The sequence below is a fragment of the Hyaena hyaena genome, unplaced genomic scaffold (assembly GCF_003009895.1).
Source record: "Hyaena hyaena isolate Hyena2069 unplaced genomic scaffold, ASM300989v1 scaffold_1539, whole genome shotgun sequence".
NCBI lineage: Eukaryota > Metazoa > Chordata > Mammalia > Carnivora > Hyaenidae > Hyaena > Hyaena hyaena.
In genome coordinates this window covers 107,399-126,508 of record NW_024082176.1, presented here as the reverse complement: position 1 = coordinate 126,508, position 19,110 = coordinate 107,399, and positions in this window count along the sequence as shown.

Genomic DNA, 19,110 nt, shown 5'->3' with positions numbered 1-19,110 from the left:
GGAAGACCAACGAGTGCTAGGAACTCAGTTTCTTTAGATTCCAGTGATACATTTTGTAATAGTTTCTCTTAATAAACCCTTGTAGGAAAATGGAAAAATGTGAAGGATTAATAGCCAACTGATGACTATAACCAGAGAGTACATTAATGGATACAGATTAATTTGGAAGACTCCTGGTGATCTGGCTCTGGTCTTTGTATTTGTCTGGTCCCGTTGAACTGTTGATCAGTGGCTTGAATATCGTTGGTGGCTCATTCATTCCATGAAGAATCAGAATGGATAATAAAATCAGCATCTATCTATCTAAAGAAGTTATAAGGGCTGAATCTAAGATAATAGTTTGAAGTCCATTCTTTTGGCCTGAAAAGACCAACTTCCTAGGTGTATCTTTAGCATTAGGTATGAAAAATTACCAGGAATTTTTTTTCAAGTATATTTTTGTTTTGAGAGAGCACATGTCTGTGCATGTACAGGTAGTGGTGGGGGTGGGTTGGGGAGGGAGTGGGTGAGGGACAGAGAGAGAGAGAAAGAGAATCCCAAGCACATTCTGTGCCATCAGCATGAAGCCCAACGCAGGGCTCGAACCCATGAACTGTGAGATCAACACCTGAGCTGAAATCAAGACCCGGGCACCTAGTGGACTGAACCACCCAGTTGCTCCATAATTGCTGAGAATTTTAGTAGATAAAGTTAGTATGAGTAATCAATATAAAACAGTTGCAAAAACACTTTCGGCCATACCAATGAATCTATAATAGGCAGGGAAAGAGTTCTCAATACAGTGTCTGTCAGACCACATGCGGAGCTTTGTATTCAGTTCTGGGTGTTGATTGTGAGACCTACAGTCATGGAAGAGCAATCAGGGACTCCAAGGGGTGTGAAATATCTTGAGGAGTGGTTGAGAGCACCTGGGGAGAAGGGCTGGTGTGATGTGTGCGTTAGTCAGTAGAGAGATGAGACCTGGTTACCCCCTTTTACTCAAGTCCTGAGTATGGCTTCACATGCTTGATGTAGGGCCAGCCAGTAGAAAAATCGCCAGTAGGCGGTAGAGTGAAGCAGGAAAGATTTTATGATGAAATACACAGACAAGCAAATATACAAAACATGTATGGATAGTTTAAAGAATAATCAGAATATCTGACAATGTCCACCTGGCTTCAAAACTAGACCGACCATCAGTTGTATCTTAGAAGCCCTTGTGTGCTCTCTACGAGCTCATTGTTTTCACAGCTATATAATATCTCACTGATTATGCCACAGTTTACTCTGTTAAAGGATGTTTGGGTTTGTTATCAAGGATGTACATTATTAATATCCTGCACATGCCCTGATATGTAAGTACAAGAGTTTCTTTTTTTTTATTTTTAAAATGTTTTTATGGGGGGGGGGGAGACAGAGAGAGAGGAGACACAGAATCTGAAGCAGGCTCCAGGCTCTGAGCTGTCAGCACAGAGACTGACTAAGGGCTCCAACTCCTGAACTGTGAGATCATGACCTGAGCCATAGTCAGACGTTTAACCGACTGAGCCACCCAGGTGCCCCAAGAGTTTCTTTTATAGCAGTGATTCTCAGAATAGTGGTCCCCAGACCAACAGCATCAAGACCACCTGGAACTTCTTTTAATGCAAAATTTTAAGCCCCAATCCCTGAATTGGAAACTCAGGGAAGAGTCAAATAATCTGTGTTTAGTAAACCCTTTCTGGGATTCTGATGCACACTGATGTGTGAGAAGCACCGTTTCAGAGTATTAGCACGAGGGTGGAATTGCTGGGTCACAAAATATACACATGCTCAACTTTTTTGAGAAATACCAAACATTTAGGGTGTCTGTTTCAGGCCTCTTGTGTGGCTCAGTCGGTTAAGCATGGACTTCGGCTCAAGTCATGATCTCAAGGTTCGTGGGTTCGAGCCCCGCGTCGGACTCTGTGCTGACAGCCAGCTCAGAGCCTGGAGCTGTTTCAGATTCTGTATCTCCCTCTCTCTCTGATCCTCCTCTGCACACGCTGTCTCTCTCTTTCTCTCTCTAAGAAATAAATAAAACATTTTTAAAAATTAAAAAAAAATAAAGTGGCTGTTTCACTTTATGTTTCTACAGTGCCTGAGTCTTCCTAATGCTCCTTACACTCTTCTGTGTTTGGTATTCATCTTATTTTTTCGGGATCACAGATTTGGGAGGTTTGAAGGATATCCCCTGTGGCCTTAATTTGCATTTCTCTTACTATGAATGGGCTTACATGTCTTCGTTTATTTATGAGCTACTAAAATTTTCTCATAGTGAAAGGACTGTCTTTACCCACTTCTTTACTGGATTTCAAATTGATTTGTAGGAATTAATTTATCTTTGTGCTGATCTTTTGTCATTTTATGTGCTGCAAACATCTAACAGTTGCTTTTGTTGTGTAATCTCTGTACTGGATCTTTTGTTGAAAAGTTAATTTCAGTGTTGCTGAATTTAGCAATCTTTTATGGTCAGTGCTATTTGTGTTCTAAGAAGTCCTTCCCTGTCCTAAAGTCAGAAAAATAGTTCCTCTCTACTGTTTTATGCTTTTGTCTTTTTCTTTCATTATTACTTTTTTTTTTTTTTTTTTTTTTTTCTAGGAGAGAGAGACAGCGTGAGCAGGGGAGGGTCAGAGAGAGAGGGAGTCACAGACTGAAACAGGCTCCAGGCTCCGAGCTGGCAGTCAGCACAGAGCCCGACGCGGGGCTCGAATCCACAAACCGCGAGATCATGACCTAAGCGAAAGTCGGAAAGTCGGACGCTTAACCGACTAAGCCACCCAGGCGCCCCTCATTATTACATTTCTTTATGTTGTGGTGTAGGTATATACTTTTTTTCTTAATAAATAATTAATTGGCCCAGCATCTTTTATTAAAGAATCTATCTTTTAACCGCTGATCATTAAAGCCCAACCTGTCTTAAACCAACTCTTAAACCAACTTTCCATATATGTATGTATATATATATATATATACACACACACATATACACTTCCATTATATTACATATATATATAAAATGTGTATATTATATATTTTGTGTTTTGTTTGTTTCTGAGGTCTCTATTCTGATATTCTCTGGTCTATTTGTTTATTTCTATGCCAATATCACAATGCCTTATAGCTTTATAAAAGTCTGAGCTGATCAGACAAGCTCCTTAATGTTGTTCTGAGCAAGCAGCCCATTTACATTTTAGAATTAGCTTGTAAATTTTCACAAAAAATCTACGATTTTGATTGGGATTGCATTCCATTTATAGATCGATTTAGGAAGACAAGACATCTTTATATATTTTAAATCTTATCCACAATTTTCTTCATTTATTTAAGTCTTCTTCAGTGTCTTTCAACATAATTATATACTTTTTCCAGAAAAGTCTTACATGTATCTTTTATTAAATCTATTCCTAGATACTCCATAGTTTTCAATGCTATTGCAAAAAGTATAATTTTAAAAATTACCTTTGCTGTGTCTGGAAATAGAAATACAATTGGCTGTTCTATTTATTTTTTTTTTATAGCTGTGACCTTTTTAGAATCTCACATTCTAATAATCTCTTATGTTTCTGTTGGGTTTTCTGGGCACAAATATTGACTGTTTTATCTCTTCCTTTCCAGCCCTTTTTACCTTTTCTGCACTAGTTAGGACCTCTTGTATGCTGAGTACAAGTGATGATTGCATGCATCCTTGTCTTCTTCTGATACTCAAATATTTTGGGGCGCCTGCATGGCTCAGTTGGTTGATAAAAGGATTAAAGGAGATAAAAGAAGAAAAATTATTTGCCATCTCAATAAATGCAGAAAAAGGATTAGATAAAATTTAACACCTTTTTATGATAAACACTCAGTACAAGTGTGGAATCTAAGAGCTGGCATATGTAAAAATCACATAATAAACAATTTATTAATCTAGTCTGGTTTTGATTTGAGTTATGCTAGCCTTATACAATGAGGAAAGAGTGTTTCTTCTACATGTTTATTTGAAAATTTATTTTACATCAGTTTATCTTTTTCTTGGTAAAACTTGCTTATGATGTTATCAGCACATGGCTTTTTATTGTTGTTTCAAGTTTTTATTTAAATTTTATTTAACATAGATGGTGCCTGCATGGCTCAGTCAGGTGAGCATCCAACTTCGGCTCAGGTCATACATGATCTCACCATTGGTGAGTTTGAGCCCCGTGTGGGACTCTGTGCTGACAGCTCAGAGCCTGGAGCCTGCTTCAGAGTCTGTGTCTCCTTCTCTCTTTCTGCCCCTCCCCTGCTCGTCTCTCAAATATAAACAAATATTAAAAAATTTTTTTTTAATTCTAGTTAACGTATACTATAATATTGGTTTCAGGAGAAGAATTTAGTGATTCATCACTTACATACAATACCTGGTGCTCATCACAAGTGTACTCCTTAATTCCCATCACTCATTTAGCCCATCCTCCCACCTCCCTTCCTTTAGTTTGTTGTCTATAGTTAAGAGTCTCTTATGGTTTGCCTCCCTCTTTTTTTTCTTCTTTTCCCTATATTAATCTGTTTTGTTTCTTGAATTCCACTTATGAGTGAATTCATATGGTATTTGCCTTTCTCTGCATTATTCCACTTAGCATAATACTCTTTAGGTCCATCAGTGTTGTTGTAAGTAGGAAGATTGAATTCTTTTTTATGGCTGAGTAATACATAGATATAACATATGAATATATATATACATATATTCTTTATCCATTCATCAGTAGATGGACATTTGGGCTCTCTCCATAGTTTGACTATTGTTGATAATGCTGCTATAAACATCAGGGTACACGTGCCCCTTCAAATCAGTATTCTTGTATCTTTTGGGTCAATACCTAGTAGTGCAATTGCTGAATTGTAGGATAGTTCTATTTTTAACTTCTTGAGGAACCTCCATAGTGTTTTCCAGAGTGGCTACACCAATTTGCATTGCCGCCGGTAGTGTAAGAGGGTTCCTCTTTCTTTGCATCCTCACCAACATCTGTTGGTTCCTGTGTTGTTAATTTTAGCCATTCTGACAGGTTTGAGGTGGTGGTATCTCATTGTAGTTTTTGATTTGCATTTCCCTGATGTTGAGTGATGTTAAACATCTTTTCATATGTCTTTTGGTCATTTGTATCTCTTCTTTGGAAAAATGTCTATCATGTCTTTTAGCACCTACATTTTTTTAATTGAAAGATTAACTACTGATTTAAATTCTTTAATGTTTTTATTCTTTTGATTCAGTTTTGGTATTTTATATATTTTAGTAATTTATCCATTTTAAGTTTTCAAATTTACTAAATTATTTATAATATGTCCTTATTTATTCCTTACTGTACTAGAATTTATGTTCTTTTTCTGTACTGATATTGTTTATTTTTATCTTGTATCTTTTCTTTTGGCAGTTTGTCTCCTGTAAGTCTTCAAAGAACTTGATGTTGTTTACCCTCATCTTTTGAAATTTTTTCTATTTTATTAATTTTTATTTGTATCTTTTGTGTGTGTGTGTGTGTGAGAGAGAGAGGGCGCAAGTGAGCAAAGGGCAGAGAGAGAGAGAGAGAGAGAGAGAGAAACGGGGCTCACCCAAATAGAGGCTTGAGCTCACCCCATGTGGGACTTGAACTGACAAATCATGAGATCATGACTTGAGCCAAAGTCATATGCTTAACGGCTGAGCTATCCAGGCACCCCTATTTGTATCTTTATAATATTATTTCCCCCCTTCTCAGCTGCTATTAGAATGGCTATTCATGACCTGGGATACATTTTTTTTGGTTATTTTCATTTTCTTTTTTTAAAAAGTTATTTATTGTTTAATTTACATCCAAGGTTAGTTAACTTATAATGCAACAATGATTTCAGGAGTAGATTCCTTAATGACCCTTACCCATTTAGCCCATCCCCCCTCCCACAACCCCTCCAGCAACCCTCTATTTGTTCTCTATATTCAAGAATCTCTTATGTTTTGTCCCCTCCCCCTGTTTTTATATTATTTTTGCTTCCCTTCCCTTATGTTCAACTGTTTTGTTTCTTAAAGTCCTCATATGAATGAAGTCATATGGTATTTGTTCTTCTTTGACTAATTTTGCTTAGCATAATGCCCTCCAGTTCATCCATGTAGTTGCAATTGGGAGGATTTCATTCTTTTTGATTACCAAGTAATACTTCATTGTATATATATACCACATCTTTATCCATTCATTCATTGATGGATATTTGGGCTGTTTTCATATCTTGGCTATTGTTGATAGTGCTGCTATAAACATTAGGGTGCATGTGTCCCTTCAAAACAGGACACCTGTATCCCTTGGCTAAATACCTAGTAGTGCAATTGCTGGGTTGTAAGGTAGTTCTATTTTTAATTTTTTGAGGAAGCTCCGTACTGCTTTCCAGAGTGGCTGCAGCAGTGTGCATTCCCACCAGAAGTGCAAATGGGTTTTTCTTTCTCCGTATCCTCACCAACATCTGTGTTGCCTGAGTCGTTAATCTTAGCCATTCTGACAGGTGCAAGGTGCTATCTCATTGTGGTTTGTCCCTGATGATGAGTGATGTTGAGCATTTTTTCATGTGTCTGTTCTCTAGCTGGATATCTTCTCTGGGTAAGTGTCTATTCATGTCTTTTGCCCATTTCTTCACTGGATTATTTGTTTTTTTGGGGGTGTTGAGTTTGATAAGTTCATTATAGATTTTGGGTACTAACCCTTTATTTGATATGTCGTTTGCAAATATCTTCTCCCATTCTGTCGTTTGCCTTTTAGTTTTGCAGATTGTTTCCTTCACTGTGCAGAAGCTTTTTATTTTGATGAGGTCATAATACTTCATTTTTACTTTTGTTTTCCCTGCCTCCAGAGATGTATTGAGTAAGAAGTTGCTGTGGCTGAGGTCAAAGAGGTTTTTGTCTGCTTTCTCCTCGAGGATTTTGATGTCTTCCTGTCTCACATTTAGGTCTTTCATCCATTTTTAGTTTATTTTTGTGTATGGTGTAAGAAAGTGGTCCAGGTTCATTCTTCTGCACGTTGCTGTCCAATTTTGTGAGTACCATTTGCTGATGAGATGGTCTTTATTCCATTGGATATTCTTTCCTGTTTTGTCAAAGACGAGTTGGCCATACATTTGTGGGTCTATTTCTGGGTTCTCTATTCTGTTCCATTGATCTGAGTGTCTGCTTTTGTGCCTACCATACTGTTTTGATGATTACAGCTTTGTAATACATATTGAAGTCTGGAATTGCGATGCCTCCAGCTTTGGTGTTCTTTTTCAAGATTGCTTTGGCTATTTGGGGTCTTTTCTGGTTGCATAAAAATTTTAGGATTGTTTGTTCTAGCTCTGTGAAGAATGCTGGTGTTATTTTGATAGGGATTGTGTTGAATATGTACATTGCTTTCGGTAGTAGCGACATTTTAATTATTTTTTCTTCCAATTCAAGAGCATGGAATATTTTCCCGTTTCTTTGTGTGCTCTTCAATTTCTTTCATAAGCTTTCTATAGTTTTCAGGGTATAGATTTTTCACCTCTTTGGTTAGGTTTATTCATAGGTATTTTATGGGCTTTGGTGCAATTGTAAATGGGATCGATTCCTTGATTTCTCTTTCTGTTGCTTCATTGTTGGTATACAGGAATGCAGCCGATTTCTCTGCATTGGTTTTATATCCTGCAACTTTGCTAAGTTCATGGATCAGTTCTAGCAGATTTTTGGAATCTTTTGAGTTTTCCATATAGCATATCATGTCATCTGCAGAGTGAAAGTTTGACTTCATCCTGGCTGATCTGGATGCCTTTTATTCCTTTTTGTTGTCTGATTGCTGAGGTTATAACTTCCGATACTATGTTGAATAACAGTGGTGAGAGTGGACATCCCTGTTGTGTTCCTGACCTTAGGGGGAAAGCTCTCAGTTTTTCCCTATTGAGGATTTTAGCAGTGGGTCTTTCATATATGGCTTTTATGATCTTGAGGTATCATCCTTGTATCCCTACTTTCTTGAGGATTTTTATGAAGAAAAGATGCTATATTTTGTCAAATGCTTTCTCGGTATCTATTGAGAGGACCATGTGGTTCTTGTCCTTTCTTTTATTGATGTGATGAATCACATTGATTGTTTTGCAGATATGGAACAAGTCCTACATCCCAGGTATTAATTCCACTTGGTCTTGGTGAATAATTCTTTTAATGTATTCTTGGATTCGGTTGACTAGTATCTTGTTGAGTATTTTTGTATCGTGTTCATCATGGAAATTGGTCTGTAGTTTTCTTTTTTAGTGGGGTATTTGTCTGGTTCTGGAATCAATGTAATGCTGGTTTCATAGAAAGAGGTTGGAAGTTTTCCTTCCATTTCTAATGCTTCAAGAGAATAGGTGTTAACTCTTACTTAAATGTTTGGTAGAATTCCCCTGGAATTCCCCTGGACTATGATTCCCCTGGAAAGCCATCTGGCCCTGGACTCTTTTTTTCTTTTTTTTGGAGATTTTTGATTACTAATTCTTTTTTTTACAAATAGTTTATTGTCAATGATTACTAATTCTTATTGGTTATGGGTCTGTTTAAGTTTTCTATTTCTTCCTGTTTCAGTTTTGGTAGTTTATATGTTTCTAGGAATTTGTCCATTTCTTCCAGATTACCCATTTTATTGGTGTATAATTGCTCACAATATTCCTTTATTGTTTGTATTTCTGCAGTATTGGTTGTAATCTCTCCTCTTTCATTCTTGATTTTATTTATTTAGGTCCTTTCCATTTTCTTTGTGATCAGTCTGGCTAGGGGTCTATCAATTTTGTTAATTTTTCAAAGAACCAGCTTCTGGTTTCACTGATCTGTTTTCTGTTTTGTTTTGACAGCATTGGTTTCTGCTCTAATCTTTATTATTTCCTGACTTCTGCTGGCTTTGTGCCTTATTTGCTATTATTTTTCTAGCTCTTTAAGGTGTAAGGTTAGGTTGTGCATCTGAGACATTTGCCCTCTTTAGGAAGGCCTGGATTGCTATGTACTTTCCTCTTATGACCACCTTTGCTGCATCCCAGAGGTTCCGGGCTGTGGTGTTATCAAGTTTCATCGGCTCCCTTCCATATACTTTTAAATTTCCTCCTTAACTTCTTGATTAGCCCATTCATTCTTTAGTAGAATGTTCTTTTTTTTTTTAAATAGTTTATTTATTTTTGAGACAGAGAGAGACAGAGCATGAGTGGGGGAGGGGCACAGAGAGAGGGAGACACAGAATCTGAAGCAGGTTTCATTTCAGGCTCTGAGCTGTCAGCACAGAGTCTGACGCGGGGCTCAAACCCATGAACCCTGAGATCATGACCTGAGCCGAAGTTGGACACTTAACCGACTGAGCCACCCAGGCGCCCCTTTAGTAGGATGTTCTTTAGTCTCCAAGTATTTGTTATCTTTTCAAATTTTTTCTCATGTTTGATTTTGAGTTTCATAGTGTTGTGGTCTGAAAATATAAACAGTATGATTTCGTACTTTTTGTACTTGTTGAGGGCTGATTTATGTCTCAGTATGTGATCTATTCTGGAGGCAATTCCATGTGCACTTGAGAAGAATGTATATTCCCCTGCTTTAGGATGAAATGTTCTGAATATATCTGTTAAGTCCATCTGGTCCTATGTGTCATTCAAAGCCATTGTATATTTATATATTTGGTGTGGACCATAAATGTTTACAGTTGTTAGGTCTTCTTGGTGGATAGACCCCTTAATTATGATATAATGCTCTTCTTCATGTCTTGTTACAGTCTTTAATTTAAAATCTAGATTGTCTGATATAAGTATGGCTATGCTGGCTTTCTTTTGGCGACCATTAGCATGATAGATGGTTCTCCATCCCCTTACTTTCAATCTGATGATGTCTTTAGGTCTAAAATGGGTCTCTTCTAAACAGCATATAGATGGATCTTGTTTTCTTATCCATTCTGTTACCCTATGTCTTTTGACTGGAGCATTTAGACCATTGACATTTAGAGTAAGTTGAGTATTGAAAGATATGAATGTATTGCCATTATGGTTCCTGTAGAGTTGTAGTTTCTGGTGGTGTTCTCTGGTCCTTTCTAGTCGTTGTTGCTTTTGGTCTTTTTGAGTTTTTTTGTTTTTGTGTTTTTATCTTTTCTCCCCTCAAAGAGTCCTCCTTAAAATTTCTTGCAGGGCTGGTTTAGTGGTCACAAACTCCTTTAATTTTTGTCTGGGAAGCATTTTATCTTTCCTTCTATTTTGAATGACAGCCTTGCTGGGTAAAGAATTCTTGGCTGCATATTTTTCCAGTTGAGCACATTGAATATATCCTGCCACTCTTTTCTGGGCTGCCAAGTTTCCGTGGATAGGTCTGCTGTGAACCTGATCTGTCTTTCCTTGTAGGTTAAGGATTTTTTTTTTCCCTTGCTGCTTTCATGATTCTTTCCTTGCCTGAATATTTTGTGAATTTGACTATGATATGCCTTGTTGATGGTCAGTTTTTGTCGAATAATGGGAATTCTCTGTGTTTCCTGGATTTTGATGTCTGTGTCTTTCCCCAGGTTAAGAAAGTTTTCTGCTATGATTTGCTCACATAAATTTTCTACCCCTTTTTCTCTCTATCTTCTGGGACCCCTTTGATTCTGATGTTATTCCTTTTTACTGAGCACTGAATTCTCTAATTCTTATATCTTGCTCTTCTGACTTACTCTCACTCTTTTCTTCTGCTTCATTTTTCTCCATAAGTTTGTCCTCTTTTTGGATGATTCTTGGCTTTGTCTCCTCCATCCTTGCCGCCATGTCATCCATTGGAGCTTGCATCTCAGTTACAGCATGTCTTATTTAATCCTGACTAGCTTTTACTTATTTTATCTCCACAGAAAGGGATTCTAATCTATTTTTCGATTCCAGCTAGAATGCTTATTACGATTCTAAATTCTGTTTCAGGGGCGCCTGGGTGGCTTAGTCGGTTAAGCGTCCGACTTTCGCTTAGGTCATGATCTCATGGTTCGTGGGTTCGAGCCCCGCGTCGGGCTCTGTGCTGACTGCCAGCTCAAGAGCCTGGAGCCTGCTTCAGTCTGTGACTCCCTCTCTCTCTGACCCTCCCCCGCTCACGCTGTCTCTCTCTCTCTCTCTCCTAGAAATAAATAAAACATTAAAAAAAATTAAAAATAAATAAATAAATAAATAAATTCTGTTTCAGACATTCTGCTTGTATCTGTGTTGATGAAGTCCCTGGCAGTCATTTCTTCCCATTCTTTCTTTTAAGGTGAATTCCTTCATTTCGTCTTTCTGAAGGAAGAAAATGAACTAATAAAGTAAAAATGAATAAAAATTAAACAGTTAAAAACAACACAAAAAAATCAAATATAGGACACTAGATCCTAGGTGTGTTCTGGTCTGGGGGTTGAAAGGAACTTGATAGATTAGAGAAAAAAGAGAAAGATAAGGAAAAAAGGAAAAAAGAAGGAACAAGTTTGAAAATTTGAAAAAATGAATACAATTAAATAGAATAAAATGAAGTGATGGAAGTAAAATAGAATATAAAAAAATTACAAAGAAGTAAAAAATAAAGTAGGAAAAAATTAAAGAAAATTCTTTTTGATAAAAATGGAAAATAAAATTTATTCTCTTTCAGTATTCAAAAATAAGAAAAGCAAAGAAAAAGAAACAAAATTGAGTAGATAGACCAGAGGGCAGAATCAAATATGTTTCACATTACATCTGGTTTCCCCTAGAAGTCAAACTATGAAGCACTTCATAGTCTGTAAACTAAGCAGGTGGAGAGACTTGTGTTTTTCAAGTGGCAATTGGCACAGTTGGGCTTGGCTGAGTGTAATGGCTCTATTCTCCACTAGGTGGCGCTGCTTAGCTTACTGGGGTATATTACTGTGGCACGTGTAGGCCTGTTGGTGCATGCGCGGGAGGGGTGAAAATGGTATCACCCAGCTAGGCAGCCTCCAGTATCAGAACTCTGTGCTCTCCCAGACCGGCAATCAAGCAGCTTCCGTCTGCTCCCCATTTCTATACTGTCCGTGCCCAAACTATCAGGCTGCCAGGTGGCACCTCTTTCCTGAGTTTTATCTCAGATGGGGCTGTTTCCCAATCTCTCACGTCTGAGGGACTGTGGCTTTGACCCATCCTGAACGTCTGGGGGAGGTTCTTGCTGAGCAATGGCCAGGTGCCCGCCTGCCCCCAGGAACATTTGCCAGATCGTGCTGCTGCTGCTGCTGCTGCTGCCCAGAAACTGCGTCTGGGTGCAAGCTCGTTCCAGAAAAAGTTTGAGGTTCGTGCTGCTGCTGCTGCTGCCCAGAAACTGCGTCTGGGTGCAAGCTCGTTCCAGAAAAAGTTTGTGGTTCGTGCCGCAGCAGTGTTTCAGGGATGGTGGCAAATCAACACACATGTGGTGCCAGGCCTCCTGAACGTCGTCGCTCAACCACCAGTGAATGTGGCTGTTCTCCGGGATCCACTGGGACCTTTGCCTGTGGGGAGGCCACACCACCTCTACGAACGGTCCTCCCAGCAGGGGCACCGCCTCCCCGTGTGGCCCTCGGACCTCGCGTTGTGTTCCTGGGGATTCATTCGCCCTTCCCACCAGGGCTCTACCAGGTATTGAGCTATGAAGTTTCAGACTCTGAGCTCCCCTTTTATACAGTCTTAATGGAATTTAAACCCTCTTCTTTCTCCTTTTTTTGTTCAATCCCTGCAGCTGTTTCCACTGTTCCTTTTTCTCTCCAGCTGCTTTCGGGGCAGGGGGAGGGTTGGGCGAGTGCTTTCCCCTGCTCTCCCGCTCGCTCCCCTTCTCTGTTCTCTCCCCACCAGCGAAAACAGCTTCCTGCCTTCCACGGCTTCTCTCTCCCCCAGTCCGCCTCTCTGGGCCGGGTACCAGCTGAGTTCTGTGGTTCAGGTTGTGCAGATAGTTGCGTTAATCTGCAAATCAGTTTTCTAGGTGTGCAAGATGGTTTAGGGTTAATCTGGCTGCATTTCAAGGAGGAGAGACTCAAAAAAACACTTCATGCTGTTCCACCATCTTGGCCCCTCCCACAAGTAACTGGGATGTAGTTGTTTTTTAAAATTTTCTTTTAATGTTTTTTTTTTAATTTATTTTTGAGAGAGAGAGAGAGGCAGCGTGAGCAGGGGAGGGTCAGAGAGAGAGAAGGAGACACGGAATCTGAAACAGTCTCCAGGCTCTGAGCTGTCAGCACAGAGCCTGATGCGGGGCTCAAACCCACGAACCGTTTGATCACGACCTGAGCCCAAGTCGGACAAATCCCCGACTGAGCCACCCAGGCGCCTCTGGGATGTAGTTTTTATATCCGATAGGCAATATGACACTTCATTCTTTTAAGTTTACATTCCTTTATCCTTGATGTTGATCATATTTTAACAAAATATTTGTCAGCTACTTACGAATTTGATGTGAAATCAAAAAAGAGGACATTCAAGACTGAGGAAACTATTAAAGACAAAAATTAGGGACATATGTTTAGGAAACAAAATGGCACTTTGTACGTTGTATATTACATGGCCCATGTTTTATTGTTTTAGAATTACTTGCTTGTATGGTTTCAACTCTTTAAGGACAGGCACTACCTATCTTTGAGGTTTAGATATTATCACATACACCTGGGGGTTAGATACTGCCTGCCTGACTCTATAACAAACAGCTGGCTGGCTGGCTAGATGGATTAGCAAAGTAGGATATTTTCAGATAGTACAGAGGGTATTGATACTTTGTCCGCAGAATAACAATAATAATTTTGTAACTTAATATTCTGTTGGCATGAAGAACCTGTAGAACAGGCCTTCCGCTCTTGTAGTTGCTCTGGTGGGTCTGTGTGGTCTCTAGCCTTTCACAGACACAGTGGAAATTGTGCGGTTCTTCATCAGAATATGGAAACTGGAGATCAGAATCAGGGAAGAGGATGGAATATATCAGTTCATCATTCAGTTGGGGAGCAGAACCTATAGAGTTATGGGATAAGGGATTTATTATACAAATTAGGCCTTATGCAGTTGTCAGTGGCTGGAGAAGTGAAGGCCCAGGATGAGGTTTACGAGTCAGTCAATCTGAGAAGCCAAGCACATCCAGTCACTGAAATGGGGCTGCCAAAGGGAGGCTCGTCAGTGGCAGGGGGCGGGTGTTGTCTGTGGGAGGCGAGCCACAGTAAACAGTCTCTGTGGGCCAGTCAGGAACAAAGAAGAGCATGACAGTGGAGGAGAGTAAGGACAGGCTGGAGCTTGTCGGCAGCTCTGTGTCTGTTACCACCTTTTGCCACAGTGACCCATTTCTACTTTGCAGGTCTTGTGAAAATCCCCGCCCCAGCCAGACCCCATACAGGGAAGACGAGGCTTGGAAAGGTGGTTCCAGTATAGCGGATCGACACAGTGCAATGCCACACAGGACTTTAGGAGGATACTCCAAGGGTGACAGAAGTTGAGGCTTATAATTAGGTTCTACAGGGGAGGACAGGAGGCCAAAGTACAGAGATTAGGGGAGGATCTGAGAAGAGAAAAGTACGGAATGCTAAATCTGAGAGAATATCCATGAGCATAGTGAACCCCTGTAAGTGCCAAAACATGCACTGTTTCTGATTTGTGGATGTGATTAACATAGCCCTGGTGTTGAAGTCAGAATCTTACTGAGTCCTACTTCCTACAGGTAAACTTCCTCATTATGTGTGTGCATGTGTGTGTATGTGTGTGTATACACATACATATGTATACACACATACATATGTGTATACACACACACACACATATAAAGTTTATTTATTTATTTTGAGAGAGAGAGAACACCTGCAGAGGAGGAGCAGAGGAGAGAGAGAATTCCAAGCAGGCTCCACACTAGCACAGAGTCTGATGTGGGGCTCAAACACACAAACAATGAGATCATTACCTGAGTTAAAATCAAGAGTCAGACGCCTGCCTGAGCCCCTCAGGTGCCTCCCTCACCCCATATTTAAATGAAGGTGGTCTTAGAAGTTCTACTTGTGGCCTGCTGCTTTTCTTTTCAAAACAGTTGTCTCACACTGTTTCATTCATAGCTTACCAACTAGGTACCAATTTTCCCAAATCCCCATTTCCAGATAATTTCCCTAAGCACCAGTGTTAAATTTATACCAACTTACTAGGCTGTATGTGCCAGAGACACTTAAAATTCAACATGTCTGAAACACAACTAACTCTAGCAACCTCCTCTGCTGTCTCCATATTAGAGGCTGACATCACCATGTATTCAGTTATCAAGCCAGAAACCTGGGAAGTCAACTCTGACAGCTCCTTCTTTATTTCTGATAATCATATTTCCTAAATATCTCTTTATTTTCTTTCCATTTCCAAATTGTCTTAGTTCAGTAGTTTAGCATTTCTTGCCTGACTATTGCAATGGGCTTCTGTTTATTTTCCCTATAGCTGAAATCTTTTTCCCCCATTTTTAAGCTTTTTAGTAATGATGATCATAATAGTAGTATTGTCCAAGAGTATAGGCTAGTAAATAACAGAGCCAAGATTTGACATCTTAATTGTTATTCTGCTTCAAAGGCTATTGTCAAGTTTCTTTTCTGAGATTCAGATCGCCATCTGTAAAGTGGAGATAATATTATTACCAACTTTGTAGGATTGTTGTGAGGTTTAAATGAGTTAACATACAGGGGAACCCTCTGTCCTCCCCCACTCGTGCTCTGTCTCTCTCAAAAATAAATAAAAACATTTAAAAAGTTAAAAATATAAATGAGTTAGTGTACATCCTCCCTGTCGTACAGGACAAGCAGAGACAAGTAGGATGATACTCAGTTATGCTGATATTCCAGCTGTGTGACAGCTGGAACTTGACCCCAGTCATCCTGGCTCCAGAGTCTGTACTTTTACCTATTCTGCTAATGTGGTCTCCTGCTGTTTTAGAAATGGGAAAGGTTGCCAACAGTTTCACCTTTGTTAAACATCAATCTGATCATATCACAGTAATTCCCCCTCATCTGAAGATTTGCTTCCACGATTTTGCTTTCCACTGTTTTGGTTACCCTCCTTAGTCACTGTCTGGAAGCTTTCTGATGAATTTTCAGAAAGTCATTAGTAGCCTAACACTACATCACAATGCCTGCGTCATCCTCTTCACTTCATTTCATCACGTAGGTGTTTTATCATCTCACATCATCACAAGAAGAAGGATGAGCATAGTACAGTAAGATGTTTTGAGGGAGAGAGAGACCATAACTTTAATTATAGTATGATGTATACATAACTTTAATTATAGTATGTTGTATAATTATTCTGTTTTATTATTAGTTTTTTAAAACTCTCTTTTTTAAAATGTTTATTCATTTTTGGTAGAGACAGAGTGTGGGTGGGAGTAGAGTGAGAGGAAGACACAGAATCTGAAGCAGGAGCCAGTCTCTGAGCTGTCAGCACAGAGCCCGATGCAGGGCTTGAGCCCACAGAACTGTGAGAGCTGAAGTCGGACACTTAACTGACTGAGCCACCCAGGTGCCCCACTGTTGTCAATCTCTTACTGTGCCTAATTTATAAATTCAACTTTGTCATAGGTACATATGTATAAGAAAAAACAGTATATGTAGTGTCTGGGACTGTCTAGGGTTTCAGGCATCCCCTGGGAGTCTTGGGCAGTATCCTCCGTGGATAAAAGAAGACGACCCTGTTTCCTTATTTAAAGCCTTCAACAGTTCTGTAATGCCAAGAACACAGTCTTTTGCATGGCCAGAGCATTCATGTTTTGTTTGCTTTTTTGTATTACTCATTTCTGCTCTTTTCCCCTTGAAATCCTAATGCATGGCACCCCCAACATGTTCTTAATATCTGCAAATTTTCCACGCTCTTTCCTACCTCAGTACTTTTGCACTTGTGGTTCTTTCTTCTTGAAATGTGTTGTCCTCCCTGCTGGAGGGTTCCTAAGTGTCTTTTGAGATTTGGTTCAAATGTTACCTCTCTTGTAAAACCTTCCTGAGCTCAACTGAAGTAGATTTTGATGTATCTGTCTTGATACTCTCAGAGCACTGATGACATTATGTTTTAATTCTTTGGTAATTTCCTGTGGGCTGTGAGGTTTTGAAGGTACCCATTTACACCATCTTAGATCTTAACCTGACACAGGTGCTCAATAAATTTACATGGAACAGATGAACAAACTTTAAAAGAGTGTTTATGCTGTTCCCATGGTAATCACCTATTTGGTGCAAGGTAATGATTGCATCTTGGTGCCAGGATTTTGTTAGCACGTTCTTTCCTACTTACTATTCTATCTACGTCTGTGATTTGTAGTCACTGAGTGTCAGTGTTGAAAGTGACATGAGAGGCAATTTCTTCCAATACACTATCGATTTAATTTGATCTGTTTTGTCTCTAGATGTGTGTAACTGCAATGGCCATTGCGTCATATGTCACCTTTCTTGTGGGGGTCTGTGTCATCGTATCAGGCTGAGAGATCTCCCTTGATATCCAGGACAGGGAGTTCTTCCCCTCTGCCAGTGACTTGCCAGCCTGTTGAGTATTAGGGAACCACAATCCCAAGTACTGGCAGGTTTTGTGGCCTTCATTCTTTCTAATCTTGATACTTTATGCTCAAGTGTTTGTTTATATTTCCATTCTCTTAAAATATGGAACAAGGATGCTATTTTTTCCCCTCCCAAATGAAACTATTGTTAGGATCACTCCATCTACAAGTCAGAATCACATTTTCACTTTCCATATCACTTGGGTGGTTTTTGATACACTTTTAGCTCCTGGCAGATTTGCACAGAGCTGGCATTCATGGGAAAGTTCTCATAGAAAATTGTGCTTGTGTATGGATATGTGGGTAGACTGATAGAATGGGAAAGAAGTGGGAAGATACAGGAGAAATAAAGCTACCCAGGCCTCCTACCCAACATGGGAGGCAGCATTATGCAGTGGGAAGAGAATTGGATTGTTTTTCTGTTCCCTAAGTATAACATTCTTTTTCATTTAATTTCAGGAAGTTATTTATTTATTTATGTGTGTGTGTGTGTGTGTGTGTGTGTGTGATCACGAGAGAGAGAGAGAGAGAGAGACAGAGGAGCACGAGCAGAGGAGAGGGACAGAAGGAGAGAGAGAGAGAGAGACAGAGACAGAGAGAGAGAATGAAAGAATGAATGAATTTTAAGCAGGCACCACACTCAGGGCAAAACCTGATGCGGGACTTGACCCCATGACCCTGAGATTGTGACCTGAGCTAAAATCAAGAGTTTGATGCTCAACTGACTGAGCCACCTAATTTCAGGAAGTTAAATACGCAATAACATAAAACTGTAAAGTTACAAAAAAAAAAAAAAAGTAACAACAGCAAGCTTCATGTCCGCTCCTGACCCCTAGTTCCCTTGCTGTAGCAACCACTCCATTTTCTTATGTTTTCCTCCAGAGACAGTCTAGGTATATGTAAGCATAGCAGTATATCACTTAAAATGTTCAAATAATAATGTCTGTGTGATCTTAGGCAAATCTCTTGAACTTCAGCTTTTTCAGATTCTTAGATGGAAATACTGATACATCCTTGACAAAACCCACAGGGATTTTATGACAGTCAGTGAAGTGCTATTTGTGAACATGCTTGAAAATCATCAGGTATTTTACAAGTACAGGATGGAAGGGAGGGTCACCATGAAGTAGTGTTGTTCTACACAAAGGACAGTGAGTCACGTGTGATCTGATCTGACAGGTGTGAGTCTGAATTAGTAGCAGGGATGTCGTATTAGCAGCACCCTGCATAACTCCATTGGGTGTGTTTTCCAGCCTATAGGGCCTGCTGCTCTCCTGGCATGTTCTTGGGGTTTTCTACATGGCTAATCAAGAGATACCACTTGCATCTTAATTGCCAGATATGTGTACACTTGGGATAAGAAGTGGACACTTGCCAGTGTGTGAAACTCTGCTGCTTCTCTCTCTTTTGCTCCCTCCTCATGTTGGGGGAGTTAGTATTAGAACTTGGCTGATGCAACAGTTTGAGTCATGGTCCCCTAGTGCTGTGAGATCAATTCACTTTTAATTGGTAGTTGCTGGAATCATTTCTCCTTTCCTCACCTTGACTTCCTTTTCTAATTGGCTCTCAGGGGCCTCCAACTCCTGCTTTAATCATCCAAGGCAGAGCTGCTGCAGAGAGCCCCAAACTGGCACCTGGGGACCCCAGAATCTTTTGCTATGACTCTGCTTCTTCAA